This window comes from Triticum aestivum, chromosome 1B (assembly GCF_018294505.1).
Source record: "Triticum aestivum cultivar Chinese Spring chromosome 1B, IWGSC CS RefSeq v2.1, whole genome shotgun sequence".
Classification (NCBI taxonomy): domain Eukaryota; kingdom Viridiplantae; phylum Streptophyta; class Magnoliopsida; order Poales; family Poaceae; genus Triticum; species Triticum aestivum.
Window position 1 is genome coordinate 213,543,273 of NC_057795.1, and position 9,875 is coordinate 213,553,147.

A 9,875-nucleotide genomic window follows, 5' to 3' on the forward strand; every position below is an offset into this window, starting at 1 on the left:
GTATGAATGTTTAGTTGCTCAACGTGTTTTGAGTGTGCAGGTCACACAAGCTGAGCAAAATCAAAGGCACAATTTGTTCCATACAAAGGGAGTTGTGAAGGAACGTTCTGTGCGCGTCATCATAGATGGAGGGAGCTGCAACAACTTGGCTAGCATGGAGATGGTGGAGAAGCTATCTCTCACCACAAGACCACATCCACATCCTTACTACATCCAATGGTTCAACAACAGCGGTAAGGTTAAGGTAACACGTATTGTTCATGTGCATTTTAGTATCTCTACATATGATGATTATGTTGATTGTGATGTGGTACCTATGCAAGCATGTTCCTTATTACTTGGTCGACCATGGCAATTTGATAAAAATTCTGTACACCATGGTAGAAACAATCAGTATACTCTTGTTCATAAGGATAAAAATATTACTTTGCTTCCTATGACTCCTGAGTCCATTTTGAAAGATGATATTAATAGAGCTAATAAAGCAAAACAGGAGAAAAATAAGAGTGAAAATCAGATTGTGGCAAAAGAATTTGAGCAACAAATGAAGCCTAATAGTAAACCATCTAGTGTTGCTTCTGAAATTAAATTGAAAAGTGCATGTTTACTTTCCACTAAATCTGATATTGATGAGCTAGATTTTAGCAAATCTGTTTGCTATGCTTTTGTGTGCAAAGAGGCATTATATTCATTTGAGGACGGCCTTCCTCTTTGCCTCCTGTTGTCACTAACATTTTGCAGGAGTTCGCTGACGTCTTTCCACAAGACGTGCCACCGGGATTACCGCCTATTCGAGGGATTGAGCATCAGATTGACTTAACTCCCGGTGCTTCACTGCCAAACCGTGCGCCATACCGTACCAATCCAGAGGAGACGAAGGAGATTATGCGTCAAGTACAAGAGCTTCTCGACAAAGGTTATATACGCGAATCCCTTAGTCCTTGTGTTGTTCCTATTATTCTAGTGCCGAAAAAGGATGGTACATTGCGTATGTGTGTTGATTGTAGAGGCGTTAATAATATTACTATTCGTTATCGTCCTCCTATTCCTAGGCTAGATGATATGCTTGATGAATTGAGTGGCTCTACAATATTCTCCAAAGTGGATTTGCGTAGTGGATACCATCAAATTCGTATGAAATTGGGGGATGAATGGAAAACAGCATTTAAAACTAAGTTTGGATTATATGAGTGGTTAGTCATGCCTTTTGGTTTAACTAATGCACCTAGTACTTTCATGAGATTAATGAACGAAGTTTTTTGTGCTTTCATTGGACGATTTGTGGTAGTTTACTTTGATGACATATTGATTTATAGCAGATCTTTGGAGGAACATTTGGAACATTTACGTGATGTTTTTATTGCTCTACGCGATGCACGTTTGTTTGGTAACCTTGGGAAGTGCATCTTTTGCACCGACCGAGTGTCTTTTCTTGGCTATGTTGTTACTCCACAGGGAATTGAAGTTGATAAAGCCAAGATTGAAGCTATTAAGAGTTGGCCGCAGCCCAAAACGGTTACACAAGTGAGGAGTTTTCTTGGCCTCGTTGGATTCTATAGGCGTTTTATGAGAGATTTCAGCACCATTGCTGCACCTCTCAATGAGCTTACAAAGAAGGATGTGCCTTTTGTTTGGGGTACCGCACAGGAAGAAGCCTTCACGGTATTGAAAGATAAGTTGACACATGCTCCTTTACTCCAACTTCCTGATTTTAATAAGACTTTTGAGCTTGAATGTGATGCTAGCGGAATTGGATTAGGAGGTGTGTTATTACAAGATGGCAAACCTGTTGCATACTTTTCTGAAAAATTGAGTGGGCCTAGACTGAATTATTCTACTTATGATAAAGAATTATATGCTCTTGTTCGGACTTTAGAAACATGGCAACATTATTTATGGCCCAAAGAATTTGTTATACATTCTGATCATGAATCTTTGAAACATATTAAAAGTCAAGCTAAACTGAATCATAGACACGCTAAATGGGTTGAATTCATTGAGACTTTCCCTTATGTCATTAAACACAAGAAGGGTAAAGAAAATGTTATTGCTGATGCATTGTCTCGTCACTATACTATGCTTTCACAACTTGACTTCAAAATATTTGGTTTGGAGACCATCAAAGATCAATATGCTAGCACCCACATCACATAATCCATGATAAAAATGATCTCCTATTTTAACGGAAACAATAGGCATGCCAACAATAGGTCTATGTTTATCTTTAATATCAGGTTTAGCAATCCTAGCAGCTTCATCACAGAAATAAATAACATGTGCATCAATATTATCAACCAAGAGATATTTAACCATAGCAATACTAGGTTCAATTTTAATTTGCTCAGGGGGTGTAGGTGTTCTAGTATAACTCTTACGAACCACAGTTGAAGCTTTAGCATGATCCTTTATTCTAATAGGAAAAGGTGGTTTCTCAATATAAGCAGTAGGAACAATAGGATCAACATTATAAGTAATAGTTTCTTCTTAAATTTTAATAGGTTCTAATACTTTCACTTCAATGGGAGGATGATATTTAAACTACTTCTCCTTAGGGAGATCAACATGAGTAGCAAATGATTCACAAAAAGAAGCTACTATCTAAGAGTCAAGTCCACATTTAGTGCTAAATCCACGAAAAGCATCGGTATCCATAAAAGATTTAACTCAATCAAACTTAAGGTTTATACCTGACTCGTTACCTTCCTCGAGTTCCCAATCTTCAGAGTTGCGTTTAATTCTTTCCAATAAATCCTATTTGAATTCAATATCCTTCTTCATAAAAGAACCAGTACAGGAAGTATCGAGCATGGATTGACCATTATGGGAAAGCCAAGCATAAATATTCTGAATAATAATTTCTCTGAGAGCTCATGGTTGCGGCATGAATATAACATTGATTTAAGCCTTCCCCAAGGTTGAGCGACACTTTCTCCTTCATGAGGCCAAAAATTATATATATAATTCCAATCCCGATGAACCAGATGCGTAGGATAAAACGTCTGATGAAATTCCAATTTAAATCGGTTGTAGTTCCATGATCCAATATCATCACATAGCCTATATCATGTCAATGCCTTTCCCTTAAAAGGTAAAGGGAATACCTTCTTCTTGACAACATCCTCGAGCAAACCTGCAAGCATAAATAATCCACAAACTTCATCCACATAGATTAGGTGCATATCAGGATGTAATGTTCCATCTCCTACATAAGGATTAGCTAGCAGTTTCTCTATCATACCCGAAGGAATTTCATAATAAATATTTTCAGTAGGTTCAGTAGGTTGAGGAGAAACTCTTTGCTCTTCTGGCCGATTGAAGATACCCCGAACAAGCCCCTCAAAGGATTATTTTCCATAGTAGCAAGTGACAGTAAATTTCAGCATGTAATGTAAATGTTTCCTTACCAAATTCCAATCACCAAAGGCGCTTCACTCCCCGGCAACGGAGCCAGAAAATAGTCTTGATGATCCACAAGTATAGGGGATCTATCATAGTCCTTTCGATAAGTAAGAGTGTCGAACCCAACGAGGAGGAGAAGGAAATGACAAGCGGTTTTCAACAAGATATTCTCTACAAGCACTGAAATTATCGGTGACAGATAGTTGTATGATGAGATAATTCGTAACGGGTAACAAGTAACAAAAGTAAAAAAGATGCAGCAAGGTGGCCCAATCCTTTTTGTAGCAAAGGACAAGCCTGGACGAACTCTTATGTAAAGCAAAGCGCTCCTAAGGACACATGGGAGTTATTGTCAAGTTAGTTTTCATCATGCTCATATGATTCGCATTCATTACTTTGATAATTTGATATGTGGGTAGGCCGGTGCTTGGGTGTTGTCCTTCCTTGGACAGGCCTCTCGCTTATGATTAACCCGTCTCACAAGCATCTGCAACTACGAAAGAAGAATTAAGATAAATCTAACCATAGCATGAAACATATAGATCCAAATCAGCCCCTTACGAAGCAACGCATAAACTAGGGTTTAAGCTTCTATCACTCTAGCAAACCATCATCTACTTATTACTTCCCAATACCTTCCCCTAGGCCCAAATCATGGTGAAGTGTCATGTAGTCGATGTTCACATAACACCACTAGAGGAAAGACAACATACATCTCACTAAAATACGAACGAATACCAAATTCACATGATTACTTATAACAAGACTTCTCCCATGTCCTCAGGAACAAACATAACTACTCACAAAGCATGTGCATGTTCATAATCAGAGGAGTATTAATTATCATTAAGGATCTGAACATATAATCTTCCACCGAATAAACCAACTAGCATCAACTATAAGGATTTATCAACACTACTAGCAACCCACAGTTACCAATCAGAGGTTTTGAGACAAAGATCGGATACAAGAGATGAACTAGGGTTTGAGAGGAGATGCTTCAGGTGAAGATGTTGATGGAAATTGACCCTCTCTTGATGATTATCATTGGTGATGATGATGGCTTCGATTTCCTCCTCTCGGAGGGAAGTTTCCCCGGCAGAACAGCTCCGCCGAAGCCCTAGATTGGTTCTGCCTAGGTTCCGCCTCGAGACGGCGGCGCTTCGTCCCGAAAGCTTCATTCTGATATTTTTTCCCAGGTCAAATCACACCATATAGTAGAAGATGGGCCTCAGGGGCCTTCCAGGTGGCCCACAAGGTAGTGGGTGCGCCTAGGGGGGTAAGGCGTGCCCAGGGGGTATGGCGCGCCCTCCACCCTTGTGGATGGCAGGTGGCCCCCCTCTGGTGCTTTCTTCGCCCAATATTTTTTATTAATTCCAAAATGACTCCCCGTGAAGTTTCAGGACTTTTGGAGTTGTGCGGAATAGGTCTCTAATATTTGCTCCTTTTCCAGCCCAGAATTCCAGCTGCCGCCATTCTCCCTCTTCATGTAAACCTTGTAAAATAAGAGAAAAGGCATACATATTGTTCTATAATGTGTAATAACGGCCCATAATGCAATAAATATCAGTATAAAAGCATGATGCAAAATGGACGTATCAGTCACCTGTAACACGATGATCATGACGACAACTTACAGGTTCATTGAAAAGTTTGACAAGAGATTAGATAGATCGAGAGTGGGATTTTGCTCCTCCGACGATGGAGAGATATTCTTATGGACCTGTTAGTGGGATGGCATCAATCATCGTCTGGCCATAAACACTTGACTTCGTCACGGGGATGCCGAAACACAATAACGAGAAACAAGAACAAAATCGGTAACGAGGATTTCGGTGTAGTGAGCATGGTGATGACGCAGGAGGATACTGATGCATCCCGGGTTTTGTGAAGTATCTCTAAGCAAAGGGAACATCACATAATAACCAAAAATTCACTCAAATATCATTCGTGTGCTCAGAGGGACCAATATGGACGTGCACGATCCCACTGTCGGTCATTGAACGAACAATTTCTTTCATGTCTATGAGTTATCGAACCTACTGGGTCACAAGCTTAAAGCAATCACGATCGTCTAAGTGTTAGTTAGACTGGAGTCATGAGAATATATTTGTCAGTATACATATACTTTCGAGAGGATCCAGAAGCGTTTCAGGGTCACCGGAAGGGTTTCGGTGAGTAGTATTACCGAGAAATTATATATAAGTGGAAAAAGTTTTTGGAGATGTCAGTATATATATATATATATATATATATATATATATATATATATATATATATATATATATATGGTGGCGTAAGCTCTATCCCATTTTCTTCTGTCACCACGCACCAGCAAAAAAAAAGAAATTGCGGCAACGCCAGCAAATTTCTTTGAAAAGTATAAAAAAAAATCAGTCAACTCCGAGAGAAACAGTGCTAGAGGGTGGACAGTGGAGAGCAAGCCGAGTTGTGTCTCTAGGATGCTGTCGTCCACAAGCTGTTTGAAGGGTTCAGCCGGTCCGGTCATCTTGTCAACCACCAACATAACAAACTAGTGTATTCTGATGAAAAAAATTTGTAATTAACATAAAACAGGGACAAAATCGACTAATTCTGCTGACCACTGGCACAGGAAATTTGAAGCTGGCGTAAGAACAAAACAAAGAAATTTGGGAGCCGACCATTAACATTAATAATATGTCGGCAACACACAGTCCATGAGTTAGAAGGTAAAATACATTATGCCATCTTGCACCTTGTTTGGAACACCGACACGGCACCAAACAGCCAGGTTGAATTATTCTAATATAATTGAACCCGAGTCCATTTTTTATGATAGTACAGAAAAGGAAACTTAAAACTATCCTAGTACTATTATTCTTCAAGAGTAGACGATTTGCATACCCGAGTTTTATAGTTTTATAGAAAAAACAGATATACTCCCTCCAACTAACACAATGCTAACTACTCTATTGGTTCAGCTCCCTCCGCCCTAGCCCTTTTCCAGAGTTTGTAATCATCCTTGATTCAGTCCACAAGATCACTAACATTGTGCTGCACTCTTGCATTCTTTTGCTTCCACAAGATCCAACATGTGAGCGTAACTAAAGAATCGACCTGCCTTCAGCAATCTGCCATGTGTATCCAACAGTCTTCCAGATTATCCCAAATATTTGGCCTCAGGATCATGCCTAGCGAGACAGTGCCATCAAGTTTGCCGTGCGTAGACACATTGAATAAGAACATTGGTGCCTGTCTGCAAAATGTGTATTAGGCGGAACATTACATAGAAGACAAGATGAGAACTGTGTGCCTCTCTGACTTAAGAAGCTACTCCCTCCGTTCCATATTACTCGTCGCTGATTTAGTAGAACAGGGAGTACATCGGTTAGGGTATTAGCCACTTGCTGTGCATGAGTAGCTCCTCTGTCTGACCCGGTGAGAGCTCCAGAAATATTTGCAAATTACAGGGCTTCTCTCAACCAAGCTTCATCCTGTTGACGCCACAGTAAGCCTAACCATAAATCCCAATACAGTTGCCTTTCAGACTAATATTCCAGCAGTAAACAAGTAAATACTGATGAACCGAAAAGCAATCATTTAACAACAAGAAACACAATTTCGTGGAGGAAGTTTGAAAGCTTGCAAATAGGGCATATTCCTAACACTGCTAGACACGATCAGCTGTTTTCTAGCTTCATTTATCAAACTATCATGTCTGCACTGGGTAGTTTCCACGTACACATATCACACAAGTACTTGCAGATTATCGTGTCTACAAAATAACTGGGGCACCCTCCATTTCTTTTTAAAATTTTAAGTCATGTTTGAACAAGCACGGGGAGTAAACACAATCGAAAAAGTAAATGGCCGAAATGGCCATAAAATTCATGACAAAGTAAGAGTAGTTAGTAACTTAGTATAGATGGTTAACCATATATATTGGAAGGAAATAGAGGATATAAATATGGGAAGATAAAACATATGTATTTTTTTACAGAAAATATAACCCTTGTGTTTTGAATAGAGGGAGTATGCCTAAAAAAATGATTAGTATAGTTTTACCGATTGTCCTACTAAGAAAAGCAAATCAGCTTCTCAGCAACTTTCTAGGAATAACTATTTAATTCGGAAGTCATATTGACATGGTAATCCAGAGTTCCTTGTTTACATGTACCAAAAGATTCCAGCAATTTTGATACAGAATTATTTTTCTTATGATTTTTTTTATACAGGACGAATTTTGTTGCGGCAACAAGGTGGTAGAACCAACTACATAGTATCTCTTGGCATTACTGAGGTCCTACAGGAACACCGCCAACACTAGCTAGCCGAACACAAACATAGCTATCATACAAAAGGGAAAATCAGTTGCTAATTGCCTAATTTCTTTTGAGAAAATGCAATAGCTAAATGACGGATATAGATAGAGATGACTCGTGCTACAAAACCCATACACAAGTTAGTTGGGAAACTGGATTTTCCTAGAACACCTAAATTTGGGAACGAAATCAAATCCCGATACACAATGCTTCAGGTCTGCATTTTGGGACGTAATCTAGCTAAATTCAGCTAACTCAAATTCTTGCTAAATTTAACTACTCCCTCCGTCCCAAAATAAGTGTCGTGGTTTTGGTACATTCAAGTACTCCCTCCGTCCGAAAATACTAGTCATCAAAATGGACAAAAAGGGATGTATGTAGAACTAAAATACATCTAGATACATCCTCTTTTATTCATTCTGATGACAAGTATTTCCGGACGGAGGGAGTAGATACTAACGATGGGAAAGTAAATAGACACATACCCGTGTAAATTACTGGAGAGAGAGCAATACCAAAGAGATCCAGCAGTGAAGACCTGGTTGCGGACAATCATGAGAGTAGGGAAACATATAGACCACATCAAGAAGAGGGCCAACAGCCACCCTACCCTAAGAACGAGGAGCAACGACGGCACTACAGATCCCACATTGGCCGGCAGGCCGGCATGAGGTTTTCCGAAGCTTTGTACACAAGGAACTTATCTATCTCCTCAATCTTGAACATGGCATTCAGTACTCGTAAGATCGTAGAAGCAATACTGCAGAAAAAGAAGTATTGCTGCCGTCAAGTTTAAGTGATTAAACCTATTCACATGTGCTGGCACCCAGAGAATCTAAGACACGAGCAACAAATCAAGCAAAGCATGTACCAAGGGTGTAGTTAGATTAGGACTGATAAAATATTAGTAGTTACTTATTCAGGAATGTTTCCGATATGAATTATTCAACATAACAAGCATTGCCGTGAAATTAAGGGCGTAAACTGAACATCGAGAAGAAAACTGATGCTTAGCTTTGGCTGGACAAGTAAGGTAATAAGCATCCTGATGCACATTTCAGCTAACCACATTGGACATCATAAACTATATGGAAGGTATATATACAACACAAGATTCCAAAATCAATAACTGTAAAATATAAAACAAACAAGAGGATAATCAATCATGGCATACCCATCAATCTATTACTGTGCGTCACCTTGGTAGAAGCGCCTCTTTGAGCACATTTTCATCGGCAGTTCCCACTCAGACATTAAAACAAACACCTCGTGGGCAAGAAATGCAAGTGGTGAGCCAGCACGAATGAGATCCAAAGGGAAATTACGGAGGACACATAAGCACTGAAATCTTGGAAGCAATCACATCAGTAAGTAGATGTTACCTAGTAGGAGTAAGGTGGCAAGAAAAAACTAGAATTCGACATGGTGTAAGAGGAGGGACTTGCAGCCGCATGCAAGGAGAAGAATGGCATCACGCCAGTTGGGTCCATGCGCGTGAGAATAAATAGGGGAGGACCACGAACCTTAAACAGGGACAGCGGGATCCTAATCCTCCTGCAATCCATGTCAACCGTGCTCGAACCATCGCAGCCACGACGGTCAATTGCAGCGCCGCGACGACAACCACCCGCCGCGCGGCTGACATGGAGGACATACGCCTGCTGATGACGCCGATGCGGGCATCGAAATTGCCGTCGATCTAACCCGCCGACCACCATGCGAGCTGACATCCGCTGGTCGCCGTCAAACCTTCCGCTCACCACTCACCAGTAGAGGGTTGATTAAAACACGAACGAGGGAACAGGGTCATGGGGAAACAGTTCGTAGAAAGGGAGATCGTGTGCGGATGGAATCAGACTCGACTCAGCCTTAGCCACGCCACAGGGATGAGATCGGGCATGGAACTCCGACTCGCTGCCGACTAGGGCGAGGAATTACTTATTCTTCACCCTGCGCCACTAATAGGCTTATTATTTAATTGAAATATCAATGGGTCTAAAAAGACCAAGAGGTGGAAGGCAACATGGGCTAAAAAGGTCAAATTTGACAAGGGGGAAAAATCCTCCTTCCCCTCCTAGGCCGGCCCCCTTGGCGGCTGCCCTCTCCTTCCCCTTTAACCTATATATACATGAGGATTTTGCTAAAGAACATACAAGTTTTGGAGCTTCCTCT

General features: G+C 40.5%; 1 long non-coding RNA gene across 2 annotated transcripts; it reads right to left on the bottom strand.

Annotated features, from left to right (window-relative positions):
- Positions 1–6,101: 6,101 nt before the first annotated feature.
- LOC123116537 (uncharacterized) lies at positions 6,102–9,662 on the bottom strand. Of its 2 annotated transcripts, none has more exons than XR_006457110.1 (4): positions 8,878–9,662; positions 8,314–8,463; positions 8,189–8,241; positions 6,102–6,875 (listed from the first exon to the last, which is right to left on the bottom strand). It is a non-coding gene; the product is annotated as an uncharacterized lncRNA (long non-coding RNA). The 2 variants fall into 2 exon arrangements; XR_006457109.1 differs by having other exon boundaries at positions 6,102–6,895.
- Positions 9,663–9,875: the final 213 nt, after the last annotated feature.